Below are 14,952 nucleotides of genomic sequence, written 5' to 3'. Positions count from 1 at the left end.
GGAGTGTGGTCCTGTCGCACCTGCTTCTCGCTTCGGTTCATTAAAATAAGAAATAAAATCACCGTGTCCATCTGGTACCACTCAAAGGTTGCCAACCTGGCATCATTCATGGGCACCAAGTCCACTGGCTCTTATCTAAAACAAATCACATACTTTCTGCTCATACACTCAGCGTAACTGGAGTCAGCAGAATTTGCTATAACTCGTTAGTCACAAATAACTGCAAAGGTAAATAAAGGGAGGAAGGAGAGGGGAAATCCCACTGCCATTGAGTCCCATTTGAACTCAGAGCACATAAATCACAAACTGTATACAATTCTTTTTACCTTTTGCTCTACAAAACAGGATACAAAAACAACGATTTGAATGGTTGGAAAAACAAGACAATCACACCAAAGTTTGGAATTTATATTAAAGTGGCTATTAAATTGAAGCTTTTTTATATTGAATGATTGTTAGAAGTAAACTAATCTTTTTTTAATATCAAACTGTACATTATAATTATTCTCTGGGGTGCATATTAATGTATATTACAACTACCAAATTTTTTGTGTGTGCATAAGAATGAGTTTTATCTACAAGAGCAATTGAATATTGAGAAAACATCCCAGCCCAGTCCAGATCAAATCCATAAGTCTGATATTAGCCCATATGTCTGATGTGAATCTATAAAGTCCTCTTCTGACTCACAAAACACATGCAATGCCGCCAAATGCAGAAAGGTCACAGGCCAGTGGGTGGGAAATCTTGTGGACCCAGTGGCAGGGTAAGCATCTCAGTACTGGAAGGGGTCTCCATGTGGCTTCTCTCACTACAGAGGTCTGGCTATATCAGTTTAGTGCCATGTGTCGTCCCCACAGGGATGTCTCTTCCCAAGAGAGAGTGTCTCTTGCCTCCAAGGAGGAAAAACAGGAGCTCCCAGAATCCTCATGAGAAGGCCCTGCCCACACAGAGGCCTCATTGGCTACGACCTGATTGACAGGCTAGACTCCACCCCTTCACTCTTAATCCTCTCAAATTGACAATCGATTATACCGCTACCACAGTAGTGATCTAATTTGACAACTCTGTGATGATGTGACTTGGTAGATAGTGATCCAATCATCTTCCATTTGAGAATCTGATGTGAGTGTCCTCCATTTTCATGCAACACTAATTTTCAAATGATGACATGAGCTTTGAAGCATACACATCTTGATAAGTGAGGAATGGATATAATTTGAAGGATTATCATAAATTTAATTATTGTTTTATAACCAATTAATTATAAATAGCAAACTTAATGATCATACGTAATAACGCTTTTCCTTCTAGCTAATGTTTCTTTTCCTTTTAATCATTTTATTAGGGGCTCATACAATTCTTATCACAATCCATACATACATCAATTGTGTAAAGCACATCTGTACATTAATTGCCCACATCATTCTCAAAACATTTGCTTTCCATTTAAGCCCCTGGCATCAGCTCCTCATTTTTCTTTCTTCTTTTTTAAAATCATTTTATTAGGGGCTCATAAAACTCCTATCACAATCCATGCATACATCAATTGTGTAAAGCACATTTGTACATTCGTTGTCCTCATCATTCTCAAAATATTTGCTCTCCACCCAAGCCCCTGGCATCAGAACCTCATTTTTACCCCTCCCTCCCCACTCCCCCCTCCCTCATGAACCCTTGATAATTTATGAATTATTATTTTGTCATGTCTTGCTCTGTCCCACGTCTCCCTTCCCCCACTTTTCTGTTGTATGTCCCCAGGGAGGAGGTCACACATAGATCCTTGAAATTGGTTCCTCCTTTCCAACCCACCCTCCCTCTGCCCTCCCAGTATCGCCACTCACACCACTGGTCCTGAGGGGATCATCTGCCCTGGATTCCAGGTATTTCCAGTTCCCATCTGTACCAGTGTACATCCTCTGGTCTAGTCAGACTTGCAAGGTAGGATTCGGATCATGTCAGTGGACGGGGGCTGGGGAGGCGAGCATTTAGGAACTGGAGGAGAGTTGTATTTTTCATCATTGCTACATCACTCCCTGACTGTCTTGTCTCCTCCTCAAGTCCCTTCTGCATGGGGATGTCCAGTGGCGTACAAATGGGCTTTGGGTCTCCACTCTGCACACCCCCACTCATTCACTATGGTAAGATTTTTTATTCTGATGATGCCTGATACCTGATCCCTTGACATCTTGTGAAAGCACAGGCTGGTGTGCTTTTTCCATGTTGGCTTTGTTGCTTCTGAGCTAGACGGCCGCTTGTTTACCTTCAAGCCTTTAAGACCCCAGACGCTATCTCTTTTGATAGTCGGGCACCATCAGTTTTCTTCACCACATTTAGTTGTTCACCCACTTTGTCTTCAGCAGTTGTGTTGGGAAGGTGAGCATCATAGAATGCCAATTTAATAGAAGAAAGTATTCTTGCATTGAGGGAGTACTTGAGTGGAGGTCCAATGTCCCTCTGCTGGTGTTCTTTCAGCTTCCTGAATGGTTGCCTAGTTTTCATTCATTAAGCTGGGGAAGCTTTCCTCCAAGAATTCTCTATTGTTGCAGATGACTTCTTTGTTGTGTCTTCCTCCTGTAAGCCAATAATTCTAATGTTGTTCTGCTTCATAGCATCAGACAAAGCTCTTAAGTTTTCTTCAGCTTCTCTGATGATCTTATTAGATTTTTGTTCGCATTTGTTAAAGTCTGCTTGGATGTCCTCAAAGTCACTGATGCAGGTAAGCAACGGTGTCTACAAACAGGAGAAAGATGAGGCTTTCTACTCCTGTAAAAAGTTAGTCTTCTACTTGAGCCCTTAATATCTGCTGCTCAAGTAGAAGGCAAATGTTTTGAGAATGATGATGGCAACATATGTACATATGTTCTTGACACAATGGATGGATGTATGGATTGTGATAAGAATTTATGAGCCCCCAATAAAATGGAGGAAAAAAAAGTTACAGTCTGGGAAACCCTCTGGGATAGTTCCACATGTCCAAAGGGCCACTATGAATCACATCAACTCGATGGCAGTAAGTGAGTGTCTACATATACAGCCTTAGAGACCTCCCAAATTAAGGAGGGAATAAGGAAAACACTCCACTAAAATCACTGCACCAACAATGGTACTACATGTGCCTAAGTAACCTAGTGGGCATGTATTATTTTTCTATAGCCATTACAACACAGATAAAAATTATTTTCATTGTTAAACATCTATTTTGGTTCTTTTATGTAGTATTTTTCCTAAGCATGAAAGTCAAAGAAATCGCTAAAGGTTTGGATGCATCATAACAAATTTTGAGGGTCAAAACTGACTAGTTACCCCATTATGAAGAATCCCTGGTGGCACAACGGGTTAAACGCTCAACTGCCAGCTAAAAAGTTGGCAGTTCAAATCCACCCAGATCCACGATGGAAAACAGACCCAGCAGTCTGCTTGTGAAAGGGTACAGCCTGCAAACCCTACGGAGCACTTCCATGCCACACACACAGGTCACCACGACTCAGAATCAGCTCAGTGCCAGCTAGTGGGTGAAGACGAATGTTCTTCCTCGGTTATTTCCCATGCCAGTTTATCAATATGATCATCTCAAGGGTCGTGATTACCCAAGAGACATAAAGGGGTGTGATATAGCTTAGATTTTGCCATTCATATAGCAAACTGGAATCAAAATTTCAAAACATTCCATTTATTAAGAAGTTCAGAAAATCACCTCCCTCTGAGCCAAGCATGGTGTTTCTATCCTCAAACTACTGTTTATAACATTGAGCTACCTTTCTTAACCAAGATCAGTTTTTTTTTCTAACATTTTATTAGGGGCTCTTACAACTCTTATCACAAGCCATACATATACATACATCAATTGTATAAAGCACATCTGCACATTCCCTGCCCCAATCATTCTCAAAGCATTTGCTCTCCACTTAAGCCCATTGCATCAGGTCCTCTTTTTTTTCCCCTCCCTCCCCACTCCCCCCTCCCTCATGTGCCCTTGGTAATTTATACATTGTTATTTTGTCATATCTTGCCCTATCCGGAGTCTCCCTTACCCCCCTTCTCTGCTGTCCCTCTCCCAGGAAGGAGGTCACATGTGGGTCCTTGTAATCAGTACCCCCTTTCCAACCCACTCACCCTACACTCTCCCAGCATCGCCCCTCACACACTTGGTCCTGAAGGTATCATCCACCCTGGATTCCCTGTGCCTCCAGCCCCCATATGCACCAGTGTACAACCTCTGCCCTATCCAGCCCTGCAAGGTAGAATTTGGATCATGGTAGTTGGGGGGAGGAAGCATGCAGGATCTGGGGGTAAGCTGTGTTCTTCATCGGTACTACCTCGCACCCTGACTGACCCATCTCCTCTCCTAAACCCCTCTATGAGGGGATCTCCAGTGGCCAACACGTGGGCCTTGGGTCTCCACTCTGTACTTCTCCCTTCATTCAAAATGGTATATATATATATATTTTTTTTTTTGCATGATGCCTTATATCTGGTCCCTTTGGCACCTCGTGATCGCACTGGCTGGTGTGCTTCTTCCATGTGGGCTTTTTTGCTTCTGAGCTAGATGGCCGCTTGTTCACCTTCAAGCCTTTAAGACCCCAGACACTATCTCTTTTGATAGCCGGGCACCATCAGTTTTCTTCACCACCTTTGCTTGTGCACCCATTTATCTTCAGCGATCCTATCATGGAGGTGTGCAGCCAATGATATGATTTTTTGTTCTTTGATGCTTGATAACTTATCCCTTCGGCACCACTCGGTCACACAGGCTGGTGTGTTCTTCCATGTGGACTTTGTTGCTTCTGAGCTAGATGGCTGCTTATTTATCTTCAAGCCTTTAAGACCCCAGTCACTATCTCTTTTGAGAGCCGGGCACCATCAGCTTTCTTCACCACATTTACTTGTTCACCCACTTTGGCTTCAGCAGTTGTGTCGGGAGAGTGAGCATCATAGAGTTCCAATTTAATAAAAGAAAGTATTCATGCATTGAAGGAGTGTTTGAGTAGAGGCCCAAGGTCCTTCTGCCACCTTAATACTTGACCTATAAATAGAGACACATAGATCTATTTTCCCATCCTCATATATATATTTGCATGTACATGTCTTTGTCTAGACCTCCATAAATGCCCTTTGACTCCTAGCTCTTTCCTCCATCTCCCTTGACTTTCCTCCTGCCCACTACCATGCTCCGTCACCACCTGGGCTACAGCTATACCTCTTCTCTATGCAACCTTACCCTTGATCATTCCCCACCAGGCCTGCCACTCCTCCCTCTCTACCATTTTGGGTCCCCTGTTGTTCCCTTGTCACTGTGTTTGTTAACACCACTTCCTTACCCCCCTATTCCCCCCCACCCCAAGTCCCACCAGAACTGTCGGTCTCGTTGTTTTTCCTCCAGATAGTTCATCCAGCCTGTCCTATTCAGACAGACCTGTGGAGACACTAACATGCATGAAAACAAGACAGAAGAAAACAACGCAACAGTATATAACCAGACAACAAAACAACAAAAACAAACCACTGACAAAGAAGATCAGTTTTCAAGAGAAAAAGTAAAAAAAAAAAAAAAAAAAACAGTGGTGAGCACCTACAAAGGCAACAGGAAATAAAAACTTAAATAAACTCATCCTTGATTTCTTTTTTTTCTTGAATCATTTTATTGGGGGCTTATACAACTCTTATCACAATTCATACATCTATACATCCATTGTGTGTCAAGCACATTAGTACATGTGTTGCCCTCATCGTTCTCAAAACATTTCCTTTCTATTTGAACCTTTGGAATCAGCTCCTCATGTTTTCCTCTCCCTCCCTGCCCCCTCCCTTATGAACCCTTGATAATTTGTAAATTATTATTTTATGATACCTTACACTGACCGATGTCTCCCTTCACCCACTTTACTGTTGTCCATCCCCCAGGGAGGAGGTTAGATCCTTGTAATCGGTTCCGCCTTTCCACCCCACCCTTCCTCAACCCTCCCAGTATTGCCACTCTCACCACTTGTCCTGAAGGGATCATCTACCCTGGATTCCCTGTGTTTCCAGTTCCTATCTGAACCAGAGTACATCCTCTGGTCAAGGCAGGTTTGTAAGGTTGAATTGGGATCATAGTGTTGGGGAAGGAAGCATTTAAGAACTAGAGGAAAGTTGTGTGTTTTATCAATGCTACACTGCACCCTGAGCGACTCTTCACCTCCCCACTATCCCTCTGCAAAGGGATGTCCAGTTGTCTACAGATGGGCCTTGGGTCCCCACCCCATACTCCCCCTCATTCATGATGATATGATATTTTGTTCTTTGGTGCTTGATACCTGATCCCTTTGACACCTTGTGGTCACTGGTGTTTCTTCCATGTGGGCTCTGTTGCTTCTGAGTTAGATGGCCGCTTGTTTACCTTCAAGCTTTTAAGACCCCAGATGCTATATCTCTCAATAGCTGGGCACCATCAACCTTCTTCACCACACTTGTTTATGCACACACTTGTCTTCAGCGTTTGTATGGGGAAGGTGAGCACACAATGATGATTTTTCTATTCTTTGGTATCTGATACCTGATCCCTTCAATATCTCATGATCACACAGGCTGGTGTGCTTCTTCCATGTGAGCTTTGTTGCTTCTCGGCTAGATGGCTGCTTGTTTACCTTCAAGCCTTTAAGACCCCAGGTGCTATATATTTTGATACCTGCATCCCGGATTTTTAAAACTGTAAAAAGTCCATTATGGACACTGTATCTTAAGAACTGGTGACTACTTACGAACAAAGGGAAAAGCACTTGAGTTGCAATTTTTACATTGATCATTCCTAAACACATCAAAGCCAAAAGAAGCAATATGTGTGGTGTGTGTGTGTGTGTGTTTGTGTGTGTGTGTGTGTGTAGGGGCCTTACTTCAATCTACTCATCTACATGAGCCTAATTACCACTTTGCTACATATGAATAAGGTACTTCACATAATTAAATGACAGTCACCATGAGAAAGAGTTGAAGTAACCCTGAAGCAACCATCCGAGTTCCTGGGTGATGCACAGGGTTCTCATGTGTTTGCTGCTTTGAGTCTTCCTACAGGCAGCTCAGAAACAAACTTCCCCAAACCGGCCATTGGCACACAGTTCTACTTTGGTGGCCATGAGTCAGAACCGAATCCAAGGTTGCATGTAACTAGGAGAAGGTGAGACAGAGACCTCAGGCGGGTGGAGGCAGTCTAACTGACTAAAGAGAAAGTCAGAGTGGTACAATATGACGGGCAACTGGAAACATATTTCTGTGGTTGGGGTTCTGCCCTCAATTCATTTCCCTTTAAGAAGATTCCAAATCTGGAGGTGACATTGGGACTTTCTCAACCACAGGGAGGACCATCACTTTGTAAGATAGGGCCGTGTGATGACCTCTTGGCTCCTCTGCCCGGTCACTTCTGCGTCCACAGTTCTCCCATCCCCACTCCTGAGACCACCGACTCACACCAGCAGCATCAGTTCCTGCTGAGCTCCTGGGATCAACCTTACTCTGCTTATTTGGCCTTCATCCCCCACTTCCCAGTGATGCTCACGTTTAGTTGCCAGTGTGCAGTCCACAGCCCAGAACAATTAGGGTTCCACGCAGAATCAGTTCACAGCTGTGACTGAGAACCTCCATGCCTAGCTCCTAATCCTGGCCACATAAGTGTGATTTTCAGTAATTCAGTTTCTGCCTTTATCGAAAAGCAGAACCCCGCCTACCTTTGATTCCAGTTGCGTCCGCCTTTCTGCCACATCCTGTGGCCTAGAAGGCTCATTCTCCCCTGTAGCTCAGATCTTCTAAGCTGGAATACGCTTCTTGGTCTAGTTAACACCCCCAAACCTGGACTACAACTCTGACCTCCTGTCTGTCCATCTTAAAGAAAATGTTCGACATTCCATAACATCTCATGTGTTTCCCCACCCACAGTTAGTCATCCATAAACTCCTTAAAACAGTGTCTTAACTTGCAGGAGGGATCCATAAGGGCGGGCCAAACAGTCTCGTAATGCTCCTTTCACAACAAAGAGCTAAGAAAACAAGTGCACGGCGGACGGATGACAACATTGGGACCATGAGCAAAACCAGAAAGCTGAAGAACTGGACACTCTGAATACAAAGTGGTAGGAGTGACTTCACAACCCAGTGGACCTGGAGAACCACTGCTTGTCACAGCCCCACCAGTCAAATTTGCACAATACAGCTATATTGGAGCAAAGCAAGCAGCCCTCCCCACCGAAACCTTCTTCACCTAGCTCAGTCAAGCAAGAGAGACTCCACTCCCACCCAGATCATGGAAGAGTGCGCCTGGTTCTGCAAAAATGTACTCACCTCCCCCACTGAGCCCTTATGATCCCCTGTGCCAGAAGTCCAATGACTTTGGTACTCCCCCAGACCCTTGGTCCATCTCCCCACTGCACACAACCATGGTCAGAGGGCACACACCACCTCCCCACCCCCTGAGCCAGGAATCCAAGGACTATAATGCTTGCCCCTTTAATCAACCACTAGCACCAGTGATCTTTGGATCAGGGATGCCTGCTTCTCTGTCAAGCCACCAATTCTGCAGGTCCATGGAATGACAGAATTTGCTTCTCTGCCCAGATGCCCACACTGGTGGCCCATGGGCTGACATGTCCACTTCTCAGCTCAAACATTGATGCAAAAGCCCACAAACTGGAAGAATCCATTCCTATGCCCAGCCATCAGTGCCAAGCGTCCATAGAGCAGCAGTGTCCACTATTCCTTCAAGTCACCTGTATGCAAGGACCTAAGGACACACCCTTCCCCACATTACATTCTAGTGAACACATTCCTAGTGGACACCATCGACTGAAAGCATCACGCCCAATACCACACCCCTTCTCCTTCCATCAGAGACATGCTCGCATTCCAATTATCCACACCCAGCACTGTTGGTGAGCATTTCTGTATCACATGCCTGACAACGTTAGTGTCCTTGCAACCACCAGGTCAGAACTACTAGACAATCAACAGTGTTTACACACATAGCACTCAATCCAGCAACCCTTATGAACACGTCTTGCACCCAGTCCAGGTGACCAGCAGGAAGAACAGACACATCACATCACTGACAATACCAGCTACATCCTCAACCACCATGCAAGACCAGAAGACATAGATCCATGTCTACATGCCCAGCCACTGCCCCACTCTTTCAGAGATAAGTAGTGAGCGTTACAGTGTAAACTGGTGTTGAAGGCCATTAAGACTCAGCTTTGAAACGTCTGAGAAGTCTCATGAACTGTGTGTCAGTGTTTGCTGATTTCTTCTGTGACTATACCCTTTGAACAGATTATCAAGGACAAGAAAGTATGCAAGGTCTGGGAAAAACAGGTTGTTTAATTTTCTCAAGGATGTGTGGCTTGACAGAAGATAGAGTTGCTATGTGTATCAAATGTGCTTGCTTAAAAATGAGATAATTATCCCCGGGTTGTTTCTGCATGAAAATAAGGAGCGTATAGAATAAACTCAGGTGCTTCAGTCCATCATACTATTGCCCTCCCAATACTTTCTGTCTCTCTTTTTTTCCTTAATCCTCACTCCCCCTTTCAGGACTGTTAGACTTGTCGGCTGGCTCCGACAAACTCAGAGTCACATGTGTGCATGCTAGGTTTATATAAGAAAACAATTCAGATATATCAAACAAAACAAAAAATCAGGATGCAACAAGTAAACAATCAATAAATAATGAATGCCTCAGAGAAAAGATTCAACATCAAATCACATAAAGAGAAAAGATAAGTTGCCTCCAGCAAGTGGCCAAAGTAAAGAACCAGAAAAACCTATCTGAGAAATAAAAATCATTGGGCTACCCGAGAAGAGCCATTAGGAATTCAAAAGACTAATATATGAGTTTCCTCAAGGGATTGAGGAAGAGACCTGGGAAAACAGACAAACCCCAGGAAAACACACACCTAAAACAATAGTAGAATTCAGGAAAATAATACAAGAAAAACAACCAACTAAAAAGACAATTAAGAATCATACAAAAGCAGCAACTAGAAATACAAAAATGCAATAGAAAGACAGAGGACATAGTCGAATCAATAGATGCAGAATCTACAAACTAGAGACCAAACCCCTTGACACCCATTTGTTTAATGATAACTCATTTAAAAAGCATAAAGAGAAATGATGAAAGCCTAAGAAATATGTGTAACTGTCATTGAGTAATGTCTGCATGTGATCAGAATTGGAAAGCAAGATGAGACAAACAACAACAAAAATATAAGAAGAACAGTCAAAGATTTGCTGGCAGAAAACTTCAGTATCAGGAAAGATAAGAAAACGTGCATCTGAGAAGCCCGGTGAACTCCATGTGAGATAGAACACAAAAGAACATCACCAAGACATATTATAACCAAACTTGCTGAGATAGTTAAGGTTTATTGTGCCAACCTGGCTGATAAACACATGTGGGAGTAATTGAAGAGTGGAGAGATAAATGGCTCCATGAACCTTGCCTTTCTAGTTCTTGGGTCTCTTGCTGTGTCATGGTCGGACCAGCGTGCAGCTGCCTTAGCCAGTTCCCTGATTCAGCTGGCAAGACTCACTTCCTGCAAGACATCTCTGAGGAGAAGCCACATTGACCTACCCCGACGTAGCCCTGGGTGCTGGAGCAGCTGTGTGGAGACCCCTGCCAATGCCGAGATGCTTACACGCTCACTGATTCATCTTTCCTCCTGCAGCCAGTATAATTGCGTGTGTTTTGTGGGATGGAGGAGGACTTTGTGGATTGGTTCCGGACATATGGCTAATGTTGGACTTAAGGACTTGAACAGCACTGGGTTGGGATGCTTTCTTGTACACTGGTGTCCCGTCCCGTGGGTCATCAACAACGTGGATACCTGAAAGAGGGACTGGGAATGAAGACGGGCAAGAGATGCGAGAAATGGAGGCAAGACAGGAATCTGATCAAGCCTCATTTATTGAGCTGAGAGCAGAGGCTTAAATAGCCAGCGAAGGGCGGGCACCATTACTTCACATGGAAATAAGGTACAACTGAGGTAGCCAATAGTCGTGCATCTCCCAAATAAGGAAGAAATGGCGGGCAAGTGTGTTCCACAGGTCAGTATGCTAATGAAGCATACCAAGCGCCTGGGAGGAAATACCACCAGTCATGTATTGTCCAATGAACATAGCAGCTGCTAGTGAAAGAGCACCAATCCTAGCAAGGGTCAAGACAGCCACCATCTGGCGGGTGAAACAAAAGCAGTAAAACCACCGGGCACAGTTTGTATGGCAGGAAACTGAAAGTAATTCATAAAGGTCGTACATGGCTTAAATCCAGGGTAGGGGGATATGCATTTCCCTACACACTGGCCCTTTATCTAAAACTCTCTTATACATATGAGGAGTTTCTGTGGATTTGTTTCCCTAGTTTACACAAATCAAAGACAAAGTAAGAATCCTGAAAATATCTCCAGGGAAAAACAAAAAGTCACCAATAAAACTACCCAAAATTAGTTGACAGAAGCCATGCAAGAAAGAAATATACATGAAACCTTGAAAGAAAAATATCATCAACCAAGCATTGCATAGTTAGCAAAAGGGTCTCTGAAATATGAGAACAAAATAAGTACAGCTGCAGATTTTAAAAATTAAGAAAATTTGCAAAATAAAATTGAACAACCTTACAAGAAAGGTTAAAAGGAATCCTATAAATTGAGAATGAGCAACATAAGCAAGAGTTAGGACAGAGAACAGCATTAGCTAAATACCAACCCAAATGAAGAATTTTCAAAACAAAAACAAAGCTATACGAGTGAAAACAGAAAATGAGAGACATCAGTCTGTGAATGAAGACAACAACCAAACAAAATGGGGAGTAAATGGAGCAGTGTTAGAACCTTTATATGGAGAGAAAGTCAAAGCAATGTCAAAAATTTACACTGCATTACCTTTAAAAAGCTAGAGTCAAATGACAAGATAACCACACAGAAAGTTAACAGACAGACTCTTCATTATCAAGGGTTTGTGAGGGAAGGAGGGGAAAAAATGAGGAGCTGATACCAATAGCTCAAGTGAAAGAAAATGCTTTGAAAATGATGATGGCAACAAATGTACAAATGTGCTTGACACAATGGATGCATGTATGGATTGTGATAAGAGCAATGAAATGATTTTTTAAAATAATTTAAATTTTTTAAAAACAGCTATAAGCGCCCCCAATAAAATGTTTAAAATATATACACCTGCTAATTAAAAAATAATAATTAAGGTAAAAATAAAATAATAAAAAGAAGACGTAAAGTCCATGAACATAAAATCAACAAAAAAGAAATTTAAATAAAATCCCCCAACAACAACAAAAAATTTTAGTTCAGATAGTTAAGCAGAACAAACCAGATAAACAACATAGACCAACACACACATACCAAACTGACAGTAGTAAATGTCTACCTATCAATAAGCAAAATGAATATAAATAAATCAAATGAATTAGTAGAAACAGAGAACACAGAATGAATTTTTTAAAAAAAGAACAACAATATGCTATCTACAAGAAACAAACCTAAGACACAAAGACACAAACTATTAACACAAAGAATGGGGAAAATATATCAAGCAATAAGTAAAAAAGAGCAGAAGTGGCAACATTTATCTCTGATCAAATATGGAAAGATTGCGGAAGAATCTCCCCTAAAAGATAAGAACGAGTATTATGTAAGGATGAAAGGGTCAACCCACCCTCTTTGGTCTCGGTTGCAGAAGTGAGGTGACGAAGGGAACGTCATCCTTCGGAAAGTGTCGCAATACAGATGCACACCTTGTGCCGCCGCTGTGGCTCCAAGGCCTGCCGTCTCCAGAAGTTGACCTGTGGCAAGTATGGCTACCCAGCCAAGCGCAAGAGAAAGTATAACTGGAGTGCCAAGGCTAAAAGACAAAGTACCACCGGTACTGGTCAAATGAGACACCTAAAAATTGCACATCGCAGATTCAGACACGGATTCCATGAAGGAACAACTCCTAAACCCAAGAGGGCAGCGGTTGCAGCGTCAAGTTCATCTTAAGGATTTCAACATTTCGTTGTGCAATAAATATTCTCATATTAAAAAAATTAAAATAATTCATAAATAAAAATAAAGGGTCAATCCACCAAGGGGACATAATCATTCTAAATATTTATATACTTGATAGTACCGGTCCAAACTAATATCACTGGACAGATCATCATTCTACAGCCCCAGTATGAGAGACAATTTTGGGGAAAGAGCAACTAGAATGAAATCCAACAATGATACAAAAGAACTAGCTGCCACAATCGCCTCACAGACATGCAGAGCGTTCCACACATCAGCAGCCAACTACACGTTCTTTTCCCGCAGTCATGCACCGTTCTCCAGGAGAGAACACGTTTCAGCCGCAAAGCAAGCCTCAATAAAAGCCAAAAGATTGAAATAATACAAAGCATTTTCTCTCATCACAACATAATCTAAGTAGAAATCAATAGCAGGAAGAACAAGATAAAACAATCGATACATGGAAACTCTGTAACCGCTTAAAAACCACTGGGTGACAGAAGAGATCAAAGATGACATTTTGTACTCCTGGAATCAATGGAGGATGAAAATGCAACCTACCCAAACTTTTGGAACCAGCAAAAGCAGTGCACAAAGCTCCAGTGTAACCATCAACACACACCAAAAAGTAATAGTGATCCAAAATTAAAACATTAATCCTACAACTCAGAGAGCAGTTGCGCAAGTTTGGGAAACTCAGGTGCTCATGTTCAGCCACCCGGGGAACGTAAAGCCACACTATCCTCCCTGCCCTCGAGTCAACGCTGACTAGTAAAGACCCGCTGTGGGTTCCTGAGACTGCAACTGTTTAAAGGAGTAGAAAGCCCAGTCTTTCTCCCAAGGAGCTGCCAGTGGTTTGGAATAGCCAACCATGAGGATCGCAGCCGAGTGACCACTAACCCACAAGGGCATCTCCCCAGAGAAAGCACTTGCTAAAATTCAGCTGCAATTAGAGAGCAAGTAGTGAAAGAGACCATGGAAAAAACTAGATTCTTGCGTATGCATCATTAACATTTTAAAGAGAAAAATTATGGTCAGATGGAACTTGTAGAATATAAGCTAAAATGTGATATGCTCTGATTCCGTTAATAAATTAACTAATAACTTTGTTGCCGGCACTGTTTAACGACAACCCCCCCCCCCCCACACACACACACAAACACAATCCTCCAAAGTTTATGTTTTCATCACTTTTATAAATACAAGGAAATTGAAGCTGAACAAGGTTAAATAATTTCCTTTTAAAGCCACTGAGAGTAACTGGCAGGGACTGAGATTCAAATCTGGATGGAACTAATCCAAAACTTCTTGACCGATTCACTAGCCGCAAAAATTTCCTATCACCTCAACAGTGTGTGACTAAGGACTATCAAAATAAAATGTTAAGTGTTGCAACCAAACACAATTCGGCAGCAAGAATAAGGCAGAAAATATTAACAAAAGGGTTAGAAGATACTGTGAGATAAAGATGTCACCCTAGCAACGACCAAGCATACCTCAGAAAAGAATGGACGCATTGGAATAGCGGGGTTGGTGACGAATGTTGAAAGTACCATGGACTGCCAGAAGAACACACAACTCTATCTTGGGAAAAGTACACCCAAACTGCTCCTTAGAAGACTCTTGTCTCAGGTACTTTGGACATGTTGTCAGAAGACACCAGTGGCTAAAAGAATGCCTTGTAGAGCAACAGTGAAAACTATGGATTGGCACTGCAACAATGGGCTCAAACAAAGCAATAACTCTGAGATGGACCAGGACCTGGCAGCGTTTGGGTCTGTGGTACATCGAGTCATTATGAGAAGTCAGAACAGACTCAGCACTTAATAACATCTATCGAAGACAGAATAACGGCAAAGAATGTCTGTTCTGAAAATTCTCTGTGAAACAATATTTAGAATCACCCCTTAAAATGTATCAGAGAAAAA

The 14,952-nt window shown here is 42.6% G+C and overlaps 1 pseudogene; it reads left to right on the top strand.

Annotated features, from left to right (window-relative positions):
• The first annotated feature begins 12,551 nt into the window (after positions 1-12,551).
• LOC142456152 (large ribosomal subunit protein eL37-like) lies at positions 12,552-13,019 on the top strand (annotated as a pseudogene).
• The last annotated feature ends 1,933 nt before the right edge of the window (positions 13,020-14,952 follow it).

This window comes from Tenrec ecaudatus, chromosome 9 (assembly GCF_050624435.1).
Source record: "Tenrec ecaudatus isolate mTenEca1 chromosome 9, mTenEca1.hap1, whole genome shotgun sequence".
NCBI lineage: Eukaryota > Metazoa > Chordata > Mammalia > Afrosoricida > Tenrecidae > Tenrec > Tenrec ecaudatus.
This window is presented reverse-complemented; position numbering and strand designations above follow the sequence as displayed.